The 26,717-nt window shown below is 38.1% G+C and overlaps 1 protein-coding gene across 8 annotated transcripts in view; it reads right to left on the bottom strand.

The window, feature by feature from the left end:
* ZBTB7C (zinc finger and BTB domain containing 7C) overlaps positions 1 to 26,717 on the bottom strand; it is a 553,406-nt gene that overhangs the window by 154,661 nt on the left and 372,028 nt on the right. For 2 of the 8 annotated variants that reach the window (XM_074279334.1, XM_074279329.1), the window contains exon 1: positions 4,803 to 4,978. The exons of the other annotated variants lie outside the window; for them this stretch is intronic. The gene's annotated coding sequence lies outside the window, so the exon portion shown is untranslated. Of the gene's footprint in view, positions 1 to 4,802; positions 4,979 to 26,717 lie in introns of those variants that run through there. 8 annotated transcript variants of the gene reach the window in all.

The following is a 26,717-nucleotide window of genomic DNA, read 5'->3' on the forward strand; positions in this document are numbered from 1 at the left end:
AGATAGTATTGTATGATAGTACTGGATGAGATAACTCTTCTCCTACTACATTCCTTAAGTATTCTCTAGATTTTTGCTTATTTTCAACTCCATTTTACTTAGTTCACTTCCTTCAGGGAATAATATTTCTTTTCTTTTTCCTTCCTTCCTTCCTTCCTTCCTTCCTTCCTCCTTCCTTCCTTCCTTCCTTCCTCCTTCCTTCCTTCCTTCCTTCCTTCCTTCTCTTCCTCCCTCCTCCCTCCCTCCCTCCTCCTCCCTCCCTCCCTCCCTCCCTCCTCCCTCCCTCCCTCCCTCCTCCCTTCCTTCCTTCCTTCCTTCCTTCCTTCCTTCCTTCCTTCCTTCCTTCCTTCTCTTCCTCCTTCCTCCTCCCTCCCTCCTTCCTTCTTCCTTCTTCCTTCTCTTTCTTTCTTCTTTCTTTCTCTTTTCTTTCTTCTTTCTTTCTTTCTTTCTTTCTTTCTTTTCTTTCTTTCTTTCTTTCTTTTCTTTCTTTCTTTCTTTCTTTTCTTTCTTTCTTTCTTTCTTTCTTTCTCTTCTTTCTTTCTTTCTTTCTTTCTTTCTTTCTTTCTTTTCTTTCTCTTCTTTCTTTCTTTCTTTCTTTCTTTCTTTCTTTCTTTCTTTCTTTCTTTCTTTTCTTTCTTTCTTTCTTTCTTTCTTGGTAGTTGGGGTTAAGTGACTTGCCCAGGATCGCACAGTTAGGAAGCATTAAGTGTCTAATATCACATTTGAACTCAGATCCTCCTGACTTCAGAGCTGGTGCTCTATGCATTTCATCACCTAGCTGCCCCGGGAATAATTTTCTACTTCTCTCCCTTCTCAGATCCTAACCATCTTTCAGAGCTACCTCCAGCCCTCATTTCCAGGTCACAGTTTTAGAGCTATAAGGGAACTTAGATTTCATATTGCTCAACCTCCTTATTTTATAGATGAAGAAATTTAGGTTTAGGAAGATTAAATGATTTGCCCAAGATCATATAGATAATAAGCAGCAGAGATGGTAAGCAAACTCAAGTTCACACACATATACACATATGTGTGTACAACACAAATATACATATATGTGACATATATACATATATATGGAGAAGAGGGGAGGGGGAGACAAGGGGAGAGAGGGGGAGAGAGAGAGAGAAAGAGGAGAGAGAGAGATGAGAGAGAGAGGAGAGAGAAGAAGAGAGAGAGAGAAGAGAGAGGAGAGAGGAGAGAGAGAGAGAGAGAGAGAGAGAGAGAGAGAGAGAGAGAGAGAGAGAGAGAGAGAGACAGAGAGAGACAGAGAGAGAGAGAGAGAGAAGAGAGAGAGAGAGAGAGGAGAGAGAGAGAGAGAGAGAGAGAGAGAGGAGAGAGAGAGAGAGAGTTGAAAGGTTGGATTCAATGTTCTCTATGGTCCTTTCTAGCTCTGAATCAGGCTCCAACTTTACCATTAGCTTATTAGAGGTGGTAATAGGTATATCTCCAACGGCTATCTATAATGGTATAATAGAAAGAGCATAGACTGGAAAGCTGGAAACATAAGTTACTAGATCTGCTTTTACCACTGACTAGCTGTTGCCATCTCAGGCAGTTACTTTAACCTTTTGTGCTCCAGCTTTCTCATCTGTAATGTAGGGAATAAAAATAGTTATCTCACCCAGGTGATAAATACAAAATCTCTTGGGGAAAAAATTACACAAGTTCTAGACAAATTTAAGGGATTATTTTAATTGATGTCTCAATGACAAAATTAATTTTAAACAAAAAAAATCCCAATTTCAACTTAGTTTACATCTATTGCCATTCAATGAATTTCAAGATATAACAGGTCATAACACCTGGAGTCTCATTTCAGAAGTTTTACTTGGTCCTTATCTATACATTATCCCTTTCATCCAGAACATGTAGGGTGAACTGTTCTTCAGAAACTGCTTTGAACTATTCCATAAAGGTCTTCCCAGCTTTCTTTATATGCCTTCAAAATTATTGATATTAATTATATTAGCAAAATTCTATTAGATTAACATAGCACAATTTGTTACAGTCATTTTCCAGTTATTAGACATTTAGGTTTAGGTTGCTTCTAGGTTTTTGGAATTGCAAATAATCCTGATATAAATATTTTTAATAGATAGTTCCTTTTTACTTCTTTTTGACATTTTAAGAGTATGTTCTCAATAATGAGATTATTTTTGATATTTTCTGCAAATTGTAACAGATTATCATATATCCAGTTTAGTGTGTATGTTGCATGTTTTCTCAAAGTTAAATCAGTTGAAGAAATTTACCTAGGGAAACATTCTGAGGTAAAGGAGATGCTAGGTGCTTTTCTAGCCATTTTGTCTAGTTTGGGCCCTTGGAAGGAGGAGAGAGAGAGAGAGAGAACGGACAGAGACAAAGACACACGCAGAGTCAGACACAAAGACAGGGAGACAGAGACAGACAGAGAGAGAGAGAGAGGAGAGAGAGAGAGAGAGAGAGAGAGAGAGAGAGAGAGAGAGAGAGAGAGAGAGAGAGAGAGAGAGAAAGAGAGAGGAGGAGAGACAAAGAGGAGAGAGAGAGAGAGAGAGAGAGAGACGAGAGAGAGAGAGAGAGAGAGAGAGAGAGAGAGAGAGAGAGAGAGAGAAAGAGAGAGGAGAGAGACAAAGAGGAGAGAGAGAGAGAGAGGAGAGAGAGAGAGAGAGAGGAGAGAGAGAAGAGAGAGAGAGAGAGAGAGAGAGAGAGATGAGGAGGAGAGAGAGAGAGAGAGTGAGAGAGAGAGAGAGAGAGAGAGAGAGAGAGAGAGAGAGAGAGAGAGAGAGGAGTGTGTGTGTGTGTGTGTGTGTGTGTGTGTGTGTGTTAGGGAAGGAGGACAAGCATATCGGATATGGATTTCTTTTTTGACCATACCCCAGTGAGGTGAGTTGAGTGGGTTCCACAAGCCCTTTGGAGAACTTAAGTTTTCTGATTTACTTGGACGAAAGTTTCACAAGGAGTTTAAGTTGGGGAGGTAGGAGAAACTCGAACTTGGCTTTCTTCCCTCTCCTTCCATAAACGACGCTGATATTTTTACAAGACAAAGAAAAGAATCGGATTATTTCAGCCGACTCACTTGATTTAGAGGAGTTGTAACAACTCCCTGATTAGCCAGTCAAATATAAATGTATAGAACGCACCCTATCTCGCAAAGGCCTTTTTGCATAATAGATGTTAGAAAAAGCAGAACTTCCCTTCCGAAACCCCCCTCCCATTCCTCCCCCTCCCCGTGCAAGGACAGGAATTTACAGTTTAGATGGGGCATAGAAACGCTTTTCTCGAAATAAGGAAAGCATGCTCTCTAAGCAACTTCGTCAACAAGTGCAAAGAATCAGGGAGTACAAGACTCGCTCTGCAAGGCAAAGGAGAGGACCTGGAGCCAAAATCCTGGCCCATTTCCTGCTCCTCGCAAGGACTATGGCTCAGACCCAGAAACAGCATTCTGCTTTCCCCGCAGGTTTCAGCCCTCAAGGAATTTCAGATTTACTCCACTCAAACTTTAGGGAAACAGAGAATGCATTTCAGTCTTGTCTATAGATGGAATAAACACCCAGTTAATCCAACTAGAGGCATCCCAAGGCCGGCATCTCAAGCACTCCAGCCGAGTCACCTATTCCTATAGCCAAGGACAAAATCTTTCGACAGCCACGATTGCCTAGATCTCCACACACCCAAACCACAGCAGCGCGAAGACAGAAACCTGTACGGTATCTCCGGGAACGCGACCCTTTGGCCGGCCAGTCTCCCAGTCTCACGAGAGCGAGAGCCCACCCAGTCTCCCCCCTCCCCCGGCTGACTCCAGGGTCACCCCGGGATAGAACGAGCAAGGCGAACCTCCTAGCTCCACATCCCTGCCTAAACTCCAGAAAGGACTCGGTGGAGACAGAGAGATTGCAGCCTTCCCTTTCCCTGTTAATTTCTGTCACAGCTCGGGGGCTGCTGCCGAACGTGGGTGGCTTTCCCCGCAACCTGTGGAGTACCGCGGCACCAACGAAACCCTTCCCCACAGTGCGGACCCCAGGCTAACGTGAACGCCGCAGAACCTTTTAAATAAAGCTTTCCTTCCAGCTTCCACCCTCGATTCAGATTCGGCAAGAATTGGGTACGGCAGTGGCTGGTTAAACTTTCGTATCTGGTAATGGATTGGGGTGGGGGGAGTAGAAAGGGGACTTAAAGGCACCTCGTATATCCTAATTAACCTAGTTGTTCTAATCGCCTAAAAGGCTTCCCCGCAGTTTCACCACTCCCACCCCACCCACACCCCCAAAAAGAAGATGATAAAGTCTGTCTCTGGAAGGAGGGCATGTCAGAGACCCTAGTGGTTGGGGGGTTGTTGTTTCCAATTCACTATTAATTCCCACCTGCCTTTGCGGAGGGAGGGGGGGCGGCCAGGGGTAAATTGGCGTGGACTCGCTCTCGCAAGACCAGCCTAAGGGTTTCAATTCCCTGGTTTCGCTGGTCGGGCAATGAAGGGAGAAGCGGCGGGGACCGGATCCCATACAAATTCGTGCAAACCCTACGAAGCGAGCTCTATATGACAGAGAGGGCTGCGTGCGACAAGATAGACTCCGCCGTCCCGATCTCCCTTCCCACTTCGCCCCACTCTTCCTCCCCGCAAAGAAAAAAGGATCACTTTACGAAAAGAAAACGCCTGCTCTACCCAGGCACTAGGAATCCTGCCCTGAACCACCAGCAGAAACTTTCGCAAACCGTTTTCCTTTTCCCCTCTTCACGCTCTCCCCCGATCGGCTCCCCTTTCCTGACTCCCTCCTCTTAATCCTCCATAAAGATCTGGGGAAAAGATTCCGATGCTAACCCACCTTGCTGTCCCTTCGGTCTCCTCTCTCCAGCCCGGCTCCTATCATAAAAGCCACCAGTGTCGCTTTATAGGAATTAAAGTGGAAAAGTAGCTCATGGGTGCCTGCAGCCGACAGGAGGTTGTCATTGATTTGTGTGAAGCAAGCTAAGCCATTCCAGGAGTGGTTCTGAGAATGCACTCCCACCCCTCCCTCTAAACCAAAAGTATTTGGCAGCCAGCCGCTTGCGTCCACCTGTACTATTAAGCTCTGAGCACCATGTGGGACAAGTACCAATTTTACCAGTAGCTTTTCATGCTTCACTTTATAACAGGCAAATTAAATTCCTTTGAAAGAGAAAGGCAGAAAAGAAAGCTGAGTGTTAGGGTTGGTTTTTTTTTTTTTTTTTTTTTTTCCTTTCCTTTTTGCTTCTCCCCTTTCCCCTGGGTGTCTCCTTTCCCTTCAACATATCATAAAATGCCTTATACCGTTGATCAGGAATCACGGGTGGCTTTTGTTATTATTACTATTTTATTCATTTGTACGTGTCCTTCATTTTTAAAAGGCGATTTTATTTCCATTTTTCTGAAACATGAGTCTAATAAAATTACTAGAATGATATGTTTTCTCCTTCAAGGACCTGGGCATAACTTAACCAAATTAAACGCAGCCCAGTTGTCACTCACACGGCAAAAGGAGAGGAATACGGAAGGGGAGCACCATAACTATAGTTTTCTTCTAAAAACAATCCAAGTGAAGGATTAGGAACATCCCCAGGTGGTGTTATAAGGTGCAAAGCTGAAGAGTTGGCTGCTTTGGAAATCCCGTGGATGCACAGTGACCCCTGGAAACTTTTTTATCTTAAGGATTGATACTAAAATGCTATTTAGAAACACCTAAAAAGAATAGAATAGCATGAACTCAGAATAGACACTGTGACTTCAATGGGAGTCTATCCACCTCTAGGGGCACTTTAGGTTTTATATGTGGAATATAAGTGGTTTTATATATGGAATAAAAAACAAAAACAAAAAACTTTGCACCTCACCCCAATGTCAATCCTTTTCTGCCTTTCCCTCCAAGTTTCGTATTTATTGTCAATTGTACCATCATCCTCCAGTGACTCAAGCTCAACATTTCAGTGATTTTTTTCTCCTCCCTCCCCCTTGACTCCCTCTTCCTTACTTCACTCCCTCCTTCTTCCTTTCCTGAACAAAAATACTTAGGTGCCAAATCCTATGAACTCAACTTAATCTCTCTCCATCCCCCCCTTCTTCTCTTTTATAGCTGTTATATTCCCATTTGTACTATAAAATATAAGTGTACACAAAGACCAGCAAACCTTTATATACTCACTGTCTACCTCATGAATTTGAACACTAAAAGGTTTGTTGAATCTGAAGATTGGGCCAAATCACCTTTCAGGGAATGGATGTGGTTCCAATAGCCTCTCCAATGCCAAAATCTAGGGACATTCTCAACAGACAGACATGGGCTTCTCCACTGCTTTTGACACACCTATCAAGTTAAGGAGATCACCTGAGATGATGGGCATATAGTTTTTTACCCTTTAGGTGTTCTGCTGAGCTAGACAGGGAAGCTCTAATCATATAAGTCATGTCCAAACAGAAATAGGAACCTTCAGAACTATGATGATTGTGAGAAATAGTCCACAGAAAAGGGCAGGGGCATAAATGATGCTATGGAGTAAGATGCCTCTGACTCCACGAAGTTTCCTTCTCTGATCCTCCAGGTCATAATTCAGTTCAATAAACATTTACTTCAATCAACATTTTAACCTTTCTTATTCAGTTACAATATGTTGTTTTATCTTTGCATATGTTCAAGTACATGTTTCTGAGTGTGTTCAGAAAAGGAGTCTATCAGCCTTTAAGTTTCCTCAAAGTCAGACACAAATCCAAATATATATAAATATAAATATATAATTAAAAGGAAATAGCATGAAGCCAAGGACAAAATTAGTAAGCCCTAAATATAGAGGGGGGGGGTAAGTGGCTACCTATAGTTTATAAATGGCTTTCAGAAGACTTCCCTGTCCAAAAATTCCTCTTCCACCCAAGAAGATATAGTGGAAAGAAGGTTCATTGCTGGAGCCTGAGGGCTTGTACGACCTTGTACAATCACTTTATCTTGCTGGGCTTTAATTCCTTAATCTATAAAATGCAGTTCTTAATGTTTTTTTTGTGCCTTGGCCCTTCTCAGAATAACAGTTTTAAATAAATAAAATAAAATACATAGAATTACAAAGAAAACCATATATACAATTATAATATATAATAAAACATATTGAAATTATTATCAAAATACATTTTTAAAAATAAGCTTACTGATCCCAGGTGAAGAACCCTAGTCAATCAATAAATGCTTATTAAGCACCTACAATGGGTTAGGCACAAGCTAAGTATTAGGATAATAAAGAAGGCAAAAGACATATGAGGAGCTCACAGATGAAGAGGGGGAAATAAGATACAATAACTATGTACAAACAAGTTATACACAAGACAAGTTGGAAATAACACAGGGAAGGCACTAATATTAAAGAAGGGGGTCAGGAAAGGCTTCCTATAGGAGATCCCTTCCAACTCTGACATTTTATGATTCTTCATATTCTGGGAGTCACAGTACTTTGCTCCAGGTTCCCTCTCTAATCCTGCAGAGAAAATCCTGCACTCACTCTGTTTCCCGATCCCTTAGAGTTTTTGGAGAGAATTTTTTCCCTTATTCCTGTGTCATAGTCTAAATTGCAAACCCCTGAACTTGTTGGGGCCATCTTCTACTTTTAACCATTAGTAATTCATTCCTTTGTATAAAGCAGTGCCCCTTTTCTCTACTCCTATTTATACCTCCTAGTAGGTGAGTTATTAACACCTTATTAGGAATTAGTGGATTAGGGGTTTTCTTCTTCAATGGTTTCGACCTAAACAGAAAAAGCCTTTTTGTCTGAAACAAATTTCATTTATAGGCCCCATGCAAAATCATTCTTTGAAAACCCAATTAAACTTTCCAGTTAATCCCACCCATGAAGCCCAAGAGCAAGCAAAGTTCCCAACAGATTCCTCCAAATCAATCAACCTCTATCAATCACATGAGATAACATGTGTAAAGAATTTAGCTTTACATTACAAGTGGCTGGCACTTGCTAAGTGCTATATAAATGCTTATTCCCTTCCCCAGTCAAGGATCAACAACTCTTTAAAGAGCATTTCCTAAACTCCCACTCAGAGCTAACTGCTATGAGGATGTAAAACTGTATCTGATATTATCCTTAACTTCAAAGAGCTTACAATCCACTAGTTGCAGAGACAAACTCATAAAACAACTGTGAACTAGGTATTCATTCCTCCCGGCCTCAGTTTCCTCACTTATCAAATGAGTGGGGAGGATAGAGTAAATGTTCTCAAAGGTCTCTTCCAGTTCCAAACCCTACACTCCTAAGGCATTCTTATTGGAATCATTATTATAAATTGATATAATTAAATGGTATATTGTGCCATACATACAATTAAAAAAATAGGGCAGTATATAATTAAACACTAATTTTGGGGCACAGACAATAAATAAGGAAGGAGTTAGATGATTGTGGGCTGGTATTGTCAAGGAAGGCTTCAAAGAGGAAGTGAAAGAAGAGCTGCCTCTGAAAGGATGGGAGAATTTGAATATCAAAGATAGAATGGGGGGAATGGAAATTCATTCTGAGGATAAGTTTATGAATAAATGTTAGTGGAAGAGAGGAAATGGGACTACTTGGCTGGAGCCATGGGTGTGTGGGGAGCAGTGGGAAATCAGGTTGGATACTTAGGGTGGGGCTAGATTATGGATTCAATAGCAACTGGGAGTTTCAGACTGAATGGAGTGAGCATGGGAAAATGAGTGATGTTTTAGAGGGGAGGATGGCTTGAAGATTATCTTTCAAAATAACTGGAAGATGGCTGTGCAGAAGGACTTGGGGAGGAAGAGAAAAAGGGAAAAGTTATGTTAGACTTGCCTCTTGACTGCCTCCTTCCAGTAGGGAGGTAGAGCCCCTCCTTGCTGTGTCTCTAGTCCCTGTGTTTGTAAGGAGTGTCTGGTTAAGTCAGTAAGCTGTGCCAGTCTAAATCATATCTTAGGGCCCCAGATAACTAGGAAGGAAAGTTTGGAGGCTCTCCAGCCAACACCAGCTCAGTCCTGCAGTGGACAGTAAATGTCACTCCCTCCCCCTTAATCACTATTTGCCCTGCTTCTGACACTCCCTTTTGAAACTTCCCTGGGCAGAAAATGGAGAGCTCCACCCTATATCCCTCCCCCTCCTCACTTCTCCTGCTTTTTTTTTTTTTTTGCTTTTTTTTTTTCTTCCCCTCTGCATCTGTGAGAAAATAGAAACAAAAAGGAATTAGATGGAAAGCTAGTGAGGAAAGGTTGAGAGGAGAAGAGATGAGGGTAAAGTAGATTATTACATGAGGGCCTTGAGAGGAATGTTTGAGCCTCTGAAAACTACACAGTGAAGGACACACTGACAAGCTTAAATACTTCTGTTATATAGTTCCTTATTATTCCTCTGTTTCTTCCCCAGGTCCCCACAAAGGTTCTTGTTTCCCTTCTCTTAAAAGGAAAGCCTTAGTCCATAAAGATATGTTTGAATTTTTAAAGTTTATTCTTTCTGTAAAACAGAATTGAGGGCTCAGCAAACATATTATTTATTCTAATGAGTATAAATTCACTTTAACAATTAGGTTTGAGAATGAAAGGCCTACACAGTACATTGCATCAAACTCCTAACATGCTCACCTAAAACAGTAGGGGACTTTGGTCTTTAACCACAATACATGAATAAATGAATATATCAGGGCTAAAAAAAAAAAAAAAAAAGAATACAACATGCACTTTTTATCTATATGCACACACATAAAGAAAAAAAAATTAAAAACTTTTCAAGGGGGAAGCACTGCTTCTTAAGTAGAAGGATTTGAGTTCAAATGAAGTCTCTGACACAACCAGTGTCAACAATTTAAGGTCATATTCCTTAATCACTCTGAGCCTGAGTTTCTTAAAATAAGAACATTGGCAGGGCAGCTGGATGGCACAGTGGAAAGAAGGAGGGTCTGGCAGTCAGAAAGACTCATTTTCTTAAATCCAAACCTGGTCTCAGAACATTCACCAGCCATGGGACCCAGAGCAAGTCATTTAACCCTGTTTACCTTAGTTTTCTCACCTGTAAAATGAGCTGTTGAAGGAAATAGCAAACCCCTCAAGTATCTCTGCAAAAAAACCTCAAAAAGGTAAAAAAACAAACAAACAAACAAACAAACCCAAATATAACTCAAAATGACCGAACAGCAATGAATTAGATGGCCTCTGAAGTCACTTCCAGCTCTACATGAATGAATGATCCTATAGGTCTATATTCCCTATGTGATTTCCAATAAATCAGTATTTTGTTTCTTCTCTCTGACCTTGATCTTGTACTTGTTGAGTTTAAAGTGTTGACCACAGGATCATAGAAGAACAGATCCAGAGCTAAAAGAGATTTCAGAAACAAATCAAATCTAACCTGCTAATTTGACAAATGAGGAAACTGAGACACATTGAAGTTAAGGGACTTGCCAAGGGTTATACAGTTAGTAAGTGTCAGAGACCAGATTTAAACTCAATTCTTCTTGATGGAATCTATTGTACTAAAATAGTTAATATTTGGTACTGCAATAAGCATTTTACAATTAATATCTTACTTGGTCCCCACCACAACCCTGGGAGGTAGGTGCTATGCTACTTCCCACGTACGTCCTGCCATGATTGGGTGTTTCCTCCATTCTCCTCCTTATTTTCTAATAAAACTTTCAATCTCAAAATATTCTATTTTAGACATGTTTATGAGCCACACCTCATCCCTAACCCATCACAGGATTATATAGTGAAATTATTTTTGAAGGTCTAGGCCAGTTAGATAATTAGCATTCATTAAGTTCCTACTATGTGTCAGAAGAATGCTGGGAATACAAAGAAAGGTAAAAGACAGAACTAACAGGAGAGGCAAACAATAATGAAACAATATACATTGACAAATAGATATATGCATTTACATATATGTATGTATATGTGTGTGTGTGTGTGTTTGTGTGTATCTCAGATGGAAGGCATTAAGATCAAAGAAGGCTAGGAAAGGCTTCTTGAAGAAGGGGACTTTGAGAATTAGGGAAAGTAGTAGGGAAAGCACTGCAGATGTAAGGTATAGCCAGTGTAATTCTCAGTCAGGAGATGGAGTGTTATGTGCTAGGAGCAGCCAGGGAGCAAAGTACAAGAAGACTAGAAAAGGGAAGGGAGCACTGAGAAGAGAGAATTCTGAGATAAATTACCATTGATTGAATATGAGGAATGAAAGAGTGAGGTATTGATGATGATATTTGGGTTGTGAACTTGGGTGATTGAAAGGATGGTGGTATATTCTACAGTAATAGGGAAATCAGGAAAAAGGGATAGTTTGGGGAAAAGATAATGAGCACAGTTTCAGACATTTAGCCAAATTCAGACAGAATTTGAGGGATCTATGGGAAATCAAGCTCAAGATGTTTAAAAGGCAATTAGAGATGTAATTAAACCAGCAGAGAGAGAGACCAATGGGTAAGCAGTCATATGCATAGAGATGATCACTGAAACCATGGTAGCTAATGAGATCAACCAAGTGAAATAGTGTAGAATATGAAGAGAAGAAGGCTAGGGACAAGGCCATGTAGACCTTGGCTGTTAGTGGTCTTAATTTTTTAGTGGATGAAGAAACAGCAAAGGAGAAAGAAAAGGATTAGTCAGATAGATAGGAGAACTGAAAGAAAGGAGTGTCCTGAAAACCTAGGGAGAAAAGAGTATCAAGGAGCAAAAAGGTGATCAACAGTGTCAAAGGCTGCACACACATCAAGAAGTGTGAGGATTGAGAAAGGCCATTGCTCGTTAGTCATTTTGGCAAGAGTATTTTTCAATTAAAGGTGGAAGACAAAGTTAAATGCCAGCAACAGGTAAGAAACTCTCTGGGAATTATGGGTTAAAAAGACAATTTTGTCCTGAACCAGTTCCAGAAGTCCCTAACCTTGGAAGCCCAAGGCACAGAATATTAGCACCGAGAGAAGGGGTGGGTCATATAAGCTGCAAATGTGAAAGCTTTCTTATTGTGTGACCCTACTAGCTATTTCTCATTGTAATACAATCCAAGTTTAGTGTGAGAACTCTATATGATCTCAAAGAAGTCTCAATGATGTGATAGAATATTCACCTGAAGAAAGGAGAGACTTGGGTATGAATACCAGCTTTGATACTCATTAGTTGTATGATCACTTTGCTTCATTTCACTTAACATGTTTCCTCATCTATAAAATGGGGATAGTAATGTCTTCCCTATAGCAACTAGCTCACAGGATCATTGTGATAGTGAAGTGAAATAATGTATGTAAAGTATATATGTAAGTAAATCACTATTGATCAGAGAAATGCAAATTAAGACAACTCTAAGGTACCACTACACAGCTCTGAGATTGGCTAAGATGAGAGGAAAAGATAATTAAGAATGTCGAAGGGGATGTGGAAAAACTGGGACACTAATACATTGTTAGTGGAGTTGTGAACTGATTCAACCATTCTGGAGAGCAATTTGGAACTATGCCCAAAAAGGTATCAAACTGTGCATACCCTTTGATCCAGCATCTCCAAAGAGATCATAAAGGAGGGAAAGAGACCTACACATGCAAAATTGTTTGTGGCAGCCCTTTTTGTAATGGCAAGAAACTGGAACCTGAGTGGATGCCCATCAATTGGAGAATAACTGAACAAGTTATGGTATATGAATGTTATGGAATATTACTGTTCTACAAGAAATGATCAGCAGGATGATTTTAGAGAGGATGATGCTAAGTGAAATAAACAGAACTAGGAGATCATTGTACATGGCAACAAGATTATATGAAGATCAATTCTGATGGACATGGCTCTTTTCACCAATGAGATGATTTAGGCCAGTTCCAATGATTTTGTGATGAAGAGAGACGTCTGCACCCAGAGAGAGGACTGTGGGAACTGAGTGTGGATGATAACATAGCATTTTCACTCTTTTTGTGGTTGTTTGCCTGCATTTTATTTTCTTTCTTATTTTTTCCTTTTTTGATCTGATTTTTCTTGTGCAGCATAATAATTGTGGAAATATAGAAGAATTGCACATATTTAACATATATTGGATTATCTGCCATCTAGGGGAGGAGATGGAGGGCAATGGGGGAAAATTTGGAACACAAGGTTTTGCAAGAGTCAGTGTTGAAAAATTATCCATGCATATGTTCTAAAAATAAAACTTTAATTAAAAAAAGTATATGTAAGGTGTTTTACAACCCTTGTAGCTCTTCATAAATGTTTTCTATTATTATGAATTAAGGCAGCAAAATATGGCAAAAATGATACCAGTAAATGCTAGGACTAAATGCTTCATTCTTAAGTGTCCCTAACCTAAGGCTATGAAAAGATTGATCACTTGGTAGATCTACAACTGGAATGGAACTCAGAGGTCACTGTGTCCAACCACCTCATTTGATGAGTGATGAAACTAAGACCCAGAGGGATTAAGGCACTTGTGTAAAATTATACAGGTGGCAAGGAAGAGAACTGGAATTTCAACCTGGGTCCTTGTACTCCAAATCCAAAGCTCTACTTCACCTTAAAGAAGGCTCCATTTTACTTACTACTGTGGTATTCTGTGGAGTTGCTAGTGACATATCTTTGCTGATACTACATCAGACCTGGAAGAATAGCTCCTGACATGATTTCCAGGAGGTAGTTGACAATGAAGATATGGTCTTGGGGAATATGAATGTGTCTTTTTTATTAGAGATAATTGTTGAAACTATGGGAGTAAGTAGTTGCCAAGGGAGAGAATATAAAAAGAAAAGAGAAGAAGGTTAATGGTAGAGACCTGAGGGAGAGTCCTTATTTAGATTCCAGTAAGAAAATACAAGCATCCCAAAGACCATTGAGAGGTCATAATGGTATGGATAGCAGTCAGATTATAACTGAGGAGATGATGAGAAGTAGAAGTACTACATGCAGGCTATTTTTCTGAGAAGTTTTGAGATAAAGACAGGGAATGAGAAAGATCAAACAGTAGTTTATTTAAGTTGATGATAGAATCTAAAGAAGCTTTTTTATATTGGGACACAGAAGATTTAAATATGGAGGCAATAGGGCATAGGTATAGTAAATAATTTTTTTAAAGGCGATTGAGATGCAAGAAGAAAGAAAAGGGAGTATGTGTAATAAAACTCTTACAGGACATGGAAGGAGATGGAACTGAGAGAACAATTTAACTTTGGAAATTAGGAGCAACTTTTCTTTCTGAGTCAGAAGGAGGGAAAAATGTGAAAACAATAAAAAAGTCTCAAATAGGAAAAAAAAATTGAGGAATCTTCCAATAAAGAATCTTGACTTCAGGAGAATAGGAGATAAAGTCCGAGAGATAAATGGGGCGGGAGAGGTCAGGCATAAAGAATAGTGGAAAAGATTTGGGACAGTGGTCAGGGAACTATGACATGAAGTCACTTCCAAAGGAATATCAGGAGTAGCTGATTATCTATCTTTCCTGTTCTAAGATTCCATGGAAAAGATTGGATATTCTTTGCTTAGTTTTTAGACTGGAGATCATCAATGCTTTCGTATCAGAAAGGAACCTTGTATATGATGAATTTTAAAAAGCTTTTAGGATTTCTGTTGTTGTTGTTTTGTTTGGAAAACTTTTTGGAAAAAAAATTTCATGAGCAATATAGCATTTCCCAGATAACAATGAGGTTCCATAATATTGCTGAACAGCTGTGAGCAGCAACTGCTAGAGTGTGTTAATGGGCATCCTGAATACATGTGCCTTATAAAAAAGCAATAACAATCATCTTAACAAATGTACTTTTGACAGTGCTACAAAAGTAAGTGTAGAAATGGAGGGTTCCTAAAATAGAGATTCTGTTTTTGTCTCAGCAGCCAAGGTGGCTTCCAATTGGTCATTGGTAAGAATTAGACAATCATTTCAGAAGGCTGAGGGAATAAGCATTTATGTAGCACCTACTATGTACCAGACAACATGCAAAATACTTTACAAATACTACCAACAAACTTATCAGGCAAGGGCTGTTATATATCCCCATTTTACCTTTAAGGAAACCAAGACAAATAGAATTTTAGTGATTTATCCAGCATCATACATCTAGTAAGATCTGAGGTCAAACTTGAATCTAGACCTTTTTGATTCCACGCCCAGCTTTCCATCTACTGTGCTACCTATCTGCTTTAGAAGGTATTTGGATACAATAAAAAGGGAGCGATTGGACAATAATGATTAGCCAGAAATTTGCAGCAATAACTAAAGTAAAATATTATTTAAGGTGAAGTTGAAAACACTAAGGATTTGGAGTCCAAGGACCCAGTGAAATTCTAGTTCTGCTCTTTCTTATCTCTAGACACCATATCACAAGGAGGGTCTCATCACAATAGTACTTTATTAAAATGTACTTGGCTCCTACAGCCCATACTAAATATCAACAACTGAATCTACTTAAATTGTGATATCGTTTCTTTAAAATTTTGTATTTTTAACTTTTCAAAGCCCTTCCACATCAAATATCTTATCTGAATCTCTCATCAACCTAAATGGACTGGGGCAGAGATTATTATTCCCATTTTATAGGTGAGAAAACCAAGACTCAAAGGAGTGAAGTTTTGCTATACTCAGTGAGCTAATAGAACAAAGAGACTAGAATTTCATGATGTCATTCTTCAATAAATAATCCTTTGACACTAGGATAGCTCAATGGATGTTTTGCTTGGAGCAGAATACAACATACCTGCCTCTAATAGAAGTTAAGCTTGATATAAGAAAGATGCCTTAAAGTGTGCTTATAGGAATTTAAAAAATAAGCTTCTTGAGGGAAGAAGCCAGATCTACTGCTTTCTCTGGAGGTCTCAGAAAATAATGGTTCTTCAAGTAGGCATTCTATATGATTCTCCTACTTAATAAACTGCAGTGGTTTTCTATTGCTTCTGGGATCAAATATAAATTCTCTGACTCTTAAAATCTTTCACAATTGGACCCCAATCTTCCTGTCCCACATTACTATTCACTATTCTCCCCTTCTTGTGCTCTACAGTTTGGCCAAACTTACATTCTTACTGTTCTTCACACATCTCCTATTTCTGCACCTTTGAACAGGTTCTCTCTGTCTGAAATGCACTCCCTTCTTACCTACCTCTGACTCTTAAAATCCTTTATTTCCTTTAAAATTTTGTTCCAGAGATGCTTTCTGCATAAAGCCTTATCTGATTCCCTCAGTTGCTAAGTGACCTTCCTAAAAATAAATTTATCTTATATTTTACCTCATTTTTATCTTGTATGTACTTATTTACTTGTTGTATACATCAATAGAATAGTGCTTTCATGAGAAAGCTCTTAAAGGTAGAGATTGAGGTTTTTTTTTTTAATCTTCATGTTCAGAACACCTAGGACATCATGAGTGCTTAATAGACTTGCTTATTAAATGCTTGGCTAGAAAACATTTCAACATTACTAGTGATTCTAGTGATGGGGAGCTCACTTTGTATAATCAAATAAATATCTCTGTAATTTTGACACACAGAGCAAACTTCATGGACATCCATTCATAATGAGAGAAGAAATGCCTATTAAAACTCACTAACCAATCTTTCAAGATGGCAGCTGAAGTTGCAAGTTAGATCTGATATGGGAATTATATCTTTGTTGGTTACTGTGCTAGTGTAAGTCTAGACATGAGTGTACTCAGTGTGGAATACAATATAGCAGTCTCACTCTCTTTGTTATTTGCTTGCATTTTGTTTCCTCAGTTTTTCTTTTTCTTCTTTCTATATCTTATTTTTCTTGTGCAGCAAGATAACTGTATAAATATATATATATATGTATATATATGCATATATTGGATTTAACATGTATTTTAACATATTTATCATCTATTTGATTACCTGCCATCTGGGGGAGGGGATGGGGGAAAGGAGGGGAAAAATTATAACAAAAGGTTTTGCAAGGGTCAATGTTGAAAAAATTGTCAATGCATATGTTTTTTAAATAAAAAGCTTTTTTAAAAAAAGGATATACTCAGGAAACATTCTACTATATGAGTCGATAGACTAAGCTGAAATCAGTGCTCATCGGTGGCTGCCAACACCAGGTTTATTGATACATTCAGGATGTTTACCCAGTTCCTTTCAGTCTCAAACAAACACATTCAGGCAAGAAAAATCCTACAACAGAATTTAGTTCTCCCTGTAACATGGAAAGATCAGATCTCTCTCTCTCTCTTTGGAACCACAATTCTATGGTGCCGATCTAGGATCCCAAACGTCATCCTCCAAATGATGGGAATATCCTGAGAGTTTTCCATCGAAGAGACACAGTTCTTCAATGTTCTCTACTGGGTGGAAACAGGGCCAGGTTTCCATGAAAAAGATAATTCCATTGTCTTGACACTACCATGATAGAAAGGTTGCCTCCCCAGAGCTTAGCCTACCAGGTTCATTTTATATCTCTTGCCTATAGAGTGGCCTAGTCAGGTACAAGAATCTTCTCTGTCAGGATGGCATTCATTCTACTATAGAGATAAGTTTGAGTTTCTTGTCACCTATGATATATTTTCTATAGCATAATAAATTCATCAAAATCAATATAACCAAAATTATATCTATCTATCTGAGAAATTTTCTTAAATGTCCCTTGGTTCAAAAAGGGTAGAGTCATCCATACATTGAAGGATTTTTAAATTCAATTATATTTTCAATTCTGAATTCTTTCCCTTCTATGTGATCCTTTGAGAAGTCAAGAAAGACACATCCCTATACATATATTGAAACTGAGGTTTATTTTTATATCAATTCACTCCTTTCAAAGTTACTATGGAAGAAACAATCAGACAGACAAATACTAAGTTTAGAGCCAGGGGGTCAAGGAAAAGATGCTACTTCCTGTGGCCAATAATACCTGGCCAAATGACATGGGTTTGCCACATTTTAGAAGAAGATGAAATTGTGAGGAGAGGCTGAAGGTCACTGTGGGACTTAGAGAAATGAGAACATCTGCCATTTGGGAGACAAGTGATAGCTTGTTAGCAACCTTGAGATGCTAAGGGAAGGTTCTGAGTAAGTACAAAGTGCTATTATTTTTTTCCCTTGGGGAGGGGGAAGAAAGGAAAATACTTCCCCCCAACACATACCTGACAAGTCCTTCATGACAAGGTAGCAAAAGTGTACAGCTCAGCACGTGGCTGGCACTTGGCTGGCTTTAGCTCAATTTGGGTGCTATAAGCAGAGGGGGAACCCAGCCTTCTGCATTCAGCCTAAGGGTCCCAGACTTTCCAAGGGTCTCCCCCTCACTTCCAATTATATAGGACTGACAAAATCAAGTAACAACAGCACTACACCTTGAGAGAAAGGTCTGGCAGCTAAATATTTCAAGGCAGCCTAGTTGGGACTTTATGGCCAAAAAAAATCCTGAGTTGAAAACTGGTGCTACTTCCTACACCATCTTCTAACTTAAACCAACTTGAGATGAGGGAAGAAGGCACGATAGATGTCACTTGGAGGTAGTCCTTGGAAAGGTACAATACCTATACAGTATACTTCTGATCCACTGGAGATTAGGTAATGAAAAAAAAAAGATGGAGAACAAAAACTTAGCTTAATCCCTCCTACCTGTATAATGTAGAGCCCAGGGCCTGGAGGCAGGAAGACTCATCCTCCTGAGTTAAAATCCAGCCTCTGAGACTCACAAGCTGTGTGACCCTGGGCGAGTCACTTAACTCTATTTGCCTTAGTTTCCTTATCTGTAAAATGACTAGAGAAGGAAATGGAAAACCACTTCAGTGTCTGTCAAGAAAACCAAATGTGGTCAGGAAGAGTCAGATACAACATATAACACTTTGATGTCTTTGTTTTCCTTTTAGTTTCTCTATGACCCTGTAAAATAGGCAAGGCAATGATTATTATTCTCATTTTTAGTGATGAGAAAAATCAGATCACTCAAGTTAGTGGAAGAGCTTGGACCAGTACCCAGACCTTCCATGCTAATTAATAAAATTATTGCACATGTGACCCTGCCTAGCTAGTAGACAATGATGGGAATGGAACAAAATGCTAGCAGTTACTTATGGGAAAACTCAGGAATGGAGTGATCTATATACAAATAGAGAATGTGGGGGTCAAACCTGAGTCAAACAACAAGGAAGTGAAAGAGCTGGGAGGAGAGAGAACTTGGTTCACCATGTTTCTTGGTTGGTTGGGAGACCTTTTTTTTTATTTATTTATTATTATTATTATTTTTTCCATAAACACTGAGAAAGTTATCTGCTTCCACATCTGGTGGAATACTTTCCCCTCAGTCAGCCAGGGCATCAGGGTGTCCTGCGTCTATTCCTTTTCTTTTCCCAATATTTGAGCAGGAGTGGTGGCCATGAGACAGCTAGGTAGCACCATAATGTATAGAGCACCTGGCCTGGAGTCAGGAAGCTTCATCTTACTGAGTTCAAATCTGCCTGACCAAATCTGCGTGACTCTGGGCAAGTCACTTCACCGTATTTGCTTCAGTTTCTTCATCTATAAAATGAGCTGTAGAAAGACATGGCAAACCACTTCAGTATTCATATCAAGAAAATCCCAAATGGGGTCACAAAGAGTTGGGCACAACTGAAAAATGGCTGAACAACAAGTGGTAGAGATGATGACGAGTGAAAAACCAGAATCAGAAATACATTGTACATAGTAACAGCAAGATTGTATGCTGATCAGCTATGAAAGGCTTGGTTCTTCTTAGTAGTGCAGTGTTCTAAAGCAATTCCAATAAACTTTGGATAGAAAATGCCATCTGAACCCAGAAGAACTAAGGAGATTGAACTTAAATCAACTATGCTATGTTCACTTCTTTCTTCTTTTGTTCTTTGCTTCTTTCACATGTTTTTCCCTTTGCTCCGATTTTTCTCTCTTAACATGATTCATAAAGAAATGTGTATTTTAAAATTTCATATATATGTAAAACCAGAAAAAAATAAAAAACCAAAAAAAAAAAAATAAAAAAAAGCCAAGTGTAGAGAAAGGGAAAAAGAATTCTATGATTTGTGTCTATATGGGAGTAAGAATGCAGACGTTAGCAGAGGGAACATTCATATATGAACAGGACAATTTATGCCATATGGATCATGCTGCTGTAGTGGTGGTGTGTAAATGACAGTGAACATTTATTAAGCACCTACTATGTACCAGATACTGTGCTGGAGATACAAAAAAGGGCAAAGACAGTCCCTTCCCTCAAGGACCTCACAACCTAATGGGAAGCTCACAATTTAATGAGGGAAGAGATATATGGCAGAAACTTCATAGGTATAATCACTGAATATCTTTTGAAACAAATACCTATGAATTATTAGATTAATTTATTAAAGGATAGTGATTAAAAAACCCCAAATCAGTAAAGCTAGCTCTACCTGACTAGCCACTTTGCCATGAGGATAGTGAGTTTGGTAACAGGGAAAGAATATGAATGAGTCACCCTCTGTTTTATCCCATTCCCACTCTTAGAAAAACAAATAAAAGGTCACTGATAATGGGTAAATAGAGTCCATCTTACTCAATTCTAGCAGCTAAGTTTTGCCATGGAATAATGACACACACATCCTTCTCCTGTTACATGGATTTACCCAACATAGTCATTCAGCTGTTAATTGAACAGCTTGCCCATGCATTGCCTTGAACCTAATCCCTTATTCTCACTAATCTAACACCTATGCAGACCCATTCCAATCCAGTGTGCCCACTGGATCAACCATGTACTCCTATTTATTTCTATTTGAGTTTGTTACTAGTAGTTTGACCTGTTTCACGGTACCCCTGCTTCATTTGGGGAAAAAAAAATTCTTGTATATTCTTAGAGTTTTCAATCAACATGTTACATGCCTTTTCTGTAAATAAAACCTGTCTCTTCTCAAAAGGATACTAAAACATTTATAACCCTTTCCATTAGAGGACATTCCTTTCCCTCATTTACCCCAAAACAGAGCAAGAGGCAGGATAGGGATAATACTTAGCACTACCATACCGAGAATATTCTTCTATCATTGCTAAAGAATTTTTTTTCAAGGTCTATGTAGTTCATTTTTATCACTTTTCAACCTTGTTGCTGTCATCAATTGTCCTTCATGTCATTCATCTAACTTTCTCAATGATTTGTAGTTTAGTAGTTTATGTTTTTTTCTCTCCAAACTATCCTTTATTATAATCTTTGAGGAATTTAATATTCATATTGTTGACTCCTCTAATAACCTGGCCATAGAAAATCTCAAATGTCTCCTATTGTACCCTACTTCAGCCATGAACCATCATGATCTCAGCATCTCTTAGAATTGTACCACTTCCTATCTCCTATATTTTAAATTCTGATCTATGACCTTGATCTCCCATGTTTTTACTTACGTCCCCTTCCTTTTTACAGTAAACTTACTTTTCACTCTTATTATAATGTCCAGTGTCTCTCATTCTGACTTTGATCTCCCATATGATATGCTACTTTAATGTTTCTGATATAACCCCTCTAAAATTCATTCTTTTCATCTGTTGGTCTTGTTAATCTACAAATCTTCATCTCTGATTGTCTTATCACCTGATTTTTTTGAACCTATTATAGGGCTTCTGATTTGGATAAAAATTACAATAGTTGATTTTACTTATTACAAATTTATGTTACACAATCTCAATCCTTGCTACTCAATGATTCCTCTACTCTATTGATCCCTTTTTTCTTGAAAATGACTAGTCTAAATATAAATATCAATGAAATATTTTTTAAATTCTCAGAATAAAAGACAAAGATGTCTTTACATGCAATTGAAAAAATATTTTTTTTTCAAAAAAGAATAAAACAAAAAAGAAATTCAGAAGAGGACACAAACAGGATAATTGTATTACAACCATTTCAAATGAACTATGTACTTAAAAAAAACTACACAATAGAGTAAATCTTTTCAAATTCAGTCTTCTTTTTCTGTTCTTTCTATGAAATGTTTTTAGTTGATGATTAAGTTCATAAAAAAGAAAAAAAAAACAATTTTAAATGGTTTTTACCTAGTGCCTTAACTGTTTCAATATCCACTCTCCTCTTGAAATCTAATTCCTGATCCCACCATTCCACTGCAACTATTCTCTCAAAGGTCACCAAGGACCATCTTTCATATTGGTGCCAGAATAACCTTTTGGATTATTAGATATATAGATCTAACCATGTCACTCCTCTACTCAAAAATCTTTCCTGGCTCTCCACTGGAGTCAATCAATTAATCTACCATCAACTATGTATTAAGTGCTATGTGCCAAGCATTATGAAGTACTGGGAATACAGACAAGTAAAAATATCTGCTTTTTAAGAAAGAAGCTCACAATCTAATGATGGAGACATGAAAAAATTAGATAATTTAAGCTCTAAACTGAATAAATGCAAGGTAAACAAGAGGGAAGGGCAGTATGAGTGCCATGGTACTGGATAAGGCCCCCTGCAGGAAGTGGAATTTGAGGTGAGTTTTGAAGGAAACTGGGGAAACTAAGAGATGGAAATAAGAGTCAGCATTCCAGGCATAGGGGACAGTCAATGCAAAGATACCTAATTGGAAGATAAAGGATCACAACTGAGGAAGAACACTGAATTATGTTCCTTAGGATGATGGAGAATTGAATGAGTACTCCTCTGGAGCAGAAATATGAAAAGTTCCAAAGTTCACAAGCTGCTGGATCACTGCTGAAATGCTACCAAGTACTCAGGTGAATCTCTTCTTCCAGATATCCAAAGCCCAAAGAAATCTACATCAAGTCTCAAATTTCTGAGTTTTATCAACTCTGGAATTTGCTCATCATTGTTATTCCAACTGGGGAAGTTTTCTCTTCCCTCTCTTGTTGAATTCCTACCCAAATTATGAAGCCCAGTTCAAATACCACTTTCAGGGGGGAAGAGGTTCATGGTTCTGAAAACCAACTCACATTAGGAATAGGTTAAATAGGGAACATTGATAGTGGATCAAGGTGTGCTGATTAATGGGCAAGGGATAAAGGATAAGGTGAGATATAGATGGGTGTGTAGAGTTAAGTTAGTGAAACAAGGTATGTAGATTAATGGGGAAGGGATAAAGAGGGGGAAGGGTAGCATAGGATAGGATGGGATACAGCAGAGTATTGAGATTAATAGGAGTGGGATAAGGTTTGTGGATTAATAGGAATAGGATAAAAAAGAGAAGGAAAGGGTGGGTGGAGGGGAAAGATTAGGAAGGGATCCATGAGTGGGGGGAGGTTAAGTAATAGCAAGGCAAGTTAAGGAGAAGAATTCAAGTAGAAGGGTTAGGAGGGATAGGAAATAAGAGATATCAGATACTACCTCCTCATTGTTTTGTACTTCTTTAATACACTTATTAAGTTTACATGTTATACACATAGTTGTTATTTGTGTCTGTTGCTAAATTTTAAGTTACTAATATTCATGAGAGCTTGTATCTAAGCTTTATATTTCTCTTCACTGTACTCTGTACTCTCTCTGTACAAGGTCCACAGAAAAGACCATTTTTTGACCTTTAAGCATTTTACAGAGTGAGATGGAAATAAATACATGACCAAGATGAATTGCTCCTAAGTAAAGATCTAGCAAAAGAAAGAGGTGAGGATAGAAGAAACCAGTGGCAATAACTTTCATATATTTAACTCCTTATAGTTTATAAAGATCTTTACAAAACAAAATGCAACAAAAATAGGAACATCCAAGATGATCCCAATAAACTTTGATAGAAAATGCTATTGGCATCCAGAAAGAGAATTCTATGGAGATTGAATGTACATCAACACATGTTATGTTCATTCCCTTTTTCGTTTTTTCCCCCTCTCCTGTGGTTTTTCCTCTTTTGTTCTGATTTTTCTCTCTCAACATGATTCATAAAGAAATGTGTATTACATTGTTGGCAGAGTTGTGAACTGATCCAACCATTCTGGAGCGCAATATGGAACTTTGCCCAAAGAGCTATCAAACTGTGCATACCCTATCTAGCAGTGCCATTACTGGGTTTGTATCCCAAAGAGATCTTAAAGAAGGGAAAGGGACACGTATGTGCAAGAATGTTTGTGGCAGCCCTCTTTGTGGTGGCCACAGACTGGAAGGTGAGTGGATATCCATCAATTGGAGAATAGCTGAATAAATTGTGGTATATGAAAGTTATGCAACATTATTGTTCTGTAAGAAGTGACCAACAGGATGATTTCAGAAAGGCCTGGAGAGACTTACATGAATTGATGCTCTGTGAAATGAGTGGAACCAGGAGATCATTATACACAGTGGCAGCAAGATTATGTAATGATCAATTCTGATGAACATGGCTCTTTTCAACAATAAGATGATTCGGGCCAGTCCCAATGATCTTGTGATGAAGAGAGTCATCTACATCCAGAGAGAGGACTTTGGGAACTGAGTATGGATCACAATACAATATTTTCACTTTTGTTGCTGTTTGCTTGCTTTTTTTTTCCCTTTCTTTTTCATTTTTTCACCTTTTTGATCTGATTTTTTTGTGCATCATGATAATTGCAAAAATATTTATAGAGAAATTGCATGTAATTATCATATATTGGATTACTTGCTATTTGGGGAGGGGTTGGGGAGAAGGGAGGGAGAAAAATGAATGTTGCATGTTGAAAACTATGCATATGTTTTGAAAATAAAAAGCTTCATTAAAAATATGCATTTAAAAGTTAATATATGTGTAAAATATTTAAAAATAAACATATAAAAATAAAATAGGAACAAATATAAGGAAACTTCATACAAGTTGATTCAATTAAATACTCATAGATGCTTACAAGAAAACCAAGTCAAGCATTATCCCCATTTTACAGATAAGAAAACTTTAGTCTCAAAAATGTGACATGACTTGAGTGCATGTTTAGTCAGTAAAGAAATAAGAACTCAAACCTAGGCCTTTATTACAGGACCAACTTTTCTTCTATTATAGGAAATGACAACAAAATGTCACTTGTAGATTTCTGAGTGTAACGTAAATAATAATAACAATAGATAACATTTATGAAGTACTTTACAACTGTCAAACCATTTTCTAAATATCTCATTTTATTCCTAGAACAACCTAAGTTGAGAGTTATCATCCACATTTTAAAGATGGGGAAAACTTAGGTAGAGATAAGCAGACTTGTTCATACTCACATAACTAATGAAAATAAGGATATGTGTGTATATGTTTCAGTAAATCATTTCATTCTCTTTATTTGTATCTCTAGTTCCTAGCACAGTTTCAGGAACATAACAGGCACTTCATAATGTTTGTTGTTCGAATGATTAGTAAAAATAGATATATGATATATATTCCATTTTAAAATGGACTAACAAAGTATCACATAATATGACTATTAATATATCTACATCTGAAGCATATACAAAAGTAGATATAGAGAATCAGGTTAGTGACATGCTTAGAATGAAAAGAAATCAAATCAACATAGAAAAAACCAAGAGGAAGAACTATTTCTGATTAAGAAGAGCCCCTCTTATTTGTTGACTTCTAGCCTCAGATAGCAATTTCTTCATTTTACCAGAATGAGATTGTGGGAGAATAAAAGGTAGAATCTAGGATGGGAAGACTGGGAGGTTGGGAGAGAGAAGGGTAAAAAAGTAAATAAATGAAAAGAACAATATAATTAATTATTCTCAATAACTGAGAAAAAAAGCATTCCACCAAATTCTTTATGAGATGAATATGCTCTTAATGCTCAAACTAGGGAAGGACAGGATAAGAAAACTGAAAAATATTCTTTGTATTCCATTTTCTTTGATAAGTTTGTTATCTGAGCTAAATAGCATATTAATATGAATATATGTATGTACATGCATACATACATATGAGCATATAAACATATATATATACATACTTTTGTTATGAATGTGTGTGTGTGTGTGTATGAAACCCACAGCCATTTTTCAAAGATAAAAAGAAAGATTATATGTAAATATGCATGGATTTTGACCTGCAAAAGCCCTGCTTTGTAGCATTATAGATTCAGAGTGGAAATGAATGTTAGAGGACTAATCCCCCTCCCCACCTCCATCATTTCAGTGGAGAACTGAGGCATAGAGTCAATAAGTGACTTGCCTAGGGTCACACAGATGGTATAAGATAGAGCCAAAATTCAAAATCAAAGTTAGGGACTCCAGGTTCAGTTCTCTTTCTACTTCTAGGTCTTTATGAGGAACTTTCTACATCAATAAAATGAAATTACAGATACAGACCAAAAAAATTACTCCCTCCCCCCAAATCCTTTCCCAAAACAACAAAAAAAAAATCATAAAAACATAAAACAATGTGGGGTACTGGGCTGGAAAACAGTGCTGCAGAGACAAAATACAGATCCTTAACTAGGTGACAAAGAGGCTTAGGGTTAAATGAAGGAGGTGGAAAAAGTGAAAGAAAGCTAGTGTTCAGAGACACTGCCCATCACAGGCAGATCTTAAATGGGAGTGAGTCAGTGGTGAAATGCTGAACACCCAAATTAAAACTACTTATTTTATAAGCACCATATGCCAGGCATTATTAACTTTTGACATTTGTCACTAATAATGTCATGAATCAATCCCTGGTATGGACTCAATCCAGCATTAAAACGAAGGTGTGCCCCAACATAGGACTTCAGGAAATGTTTGCCAACCCCGACTATCCGGAGGACCTGAGGAACATCTCAGTCCTCTGCTGGCTGCAAAAAAGATCTCAGGATCTCAGAGGGCTGACATCAGGGAGGATGAGGAAATCCGGAGTGGTGGGAGCTGGGTGCAGAGAGGGAAAGGAATAGGAAGATTCAGGCTTTTTTAAGCTTAATAATCTT

Source organism: Sminthopsis crassicaudata, chromosome 1 (assembly GCF_048593235.1).
Source record: "Sminthopsis crassicaudata isolate SCR6 chromosome 1, ASM4859323v1, whole genome shotgun sequence".
Classification (NCBI taxonomy): Eukaryota; Metazoa; Chordata; class Mammalia; order Dasyuromorphia; family Dasyuridae; genus Sminthopsis; species Sminthopsis crassicaudata.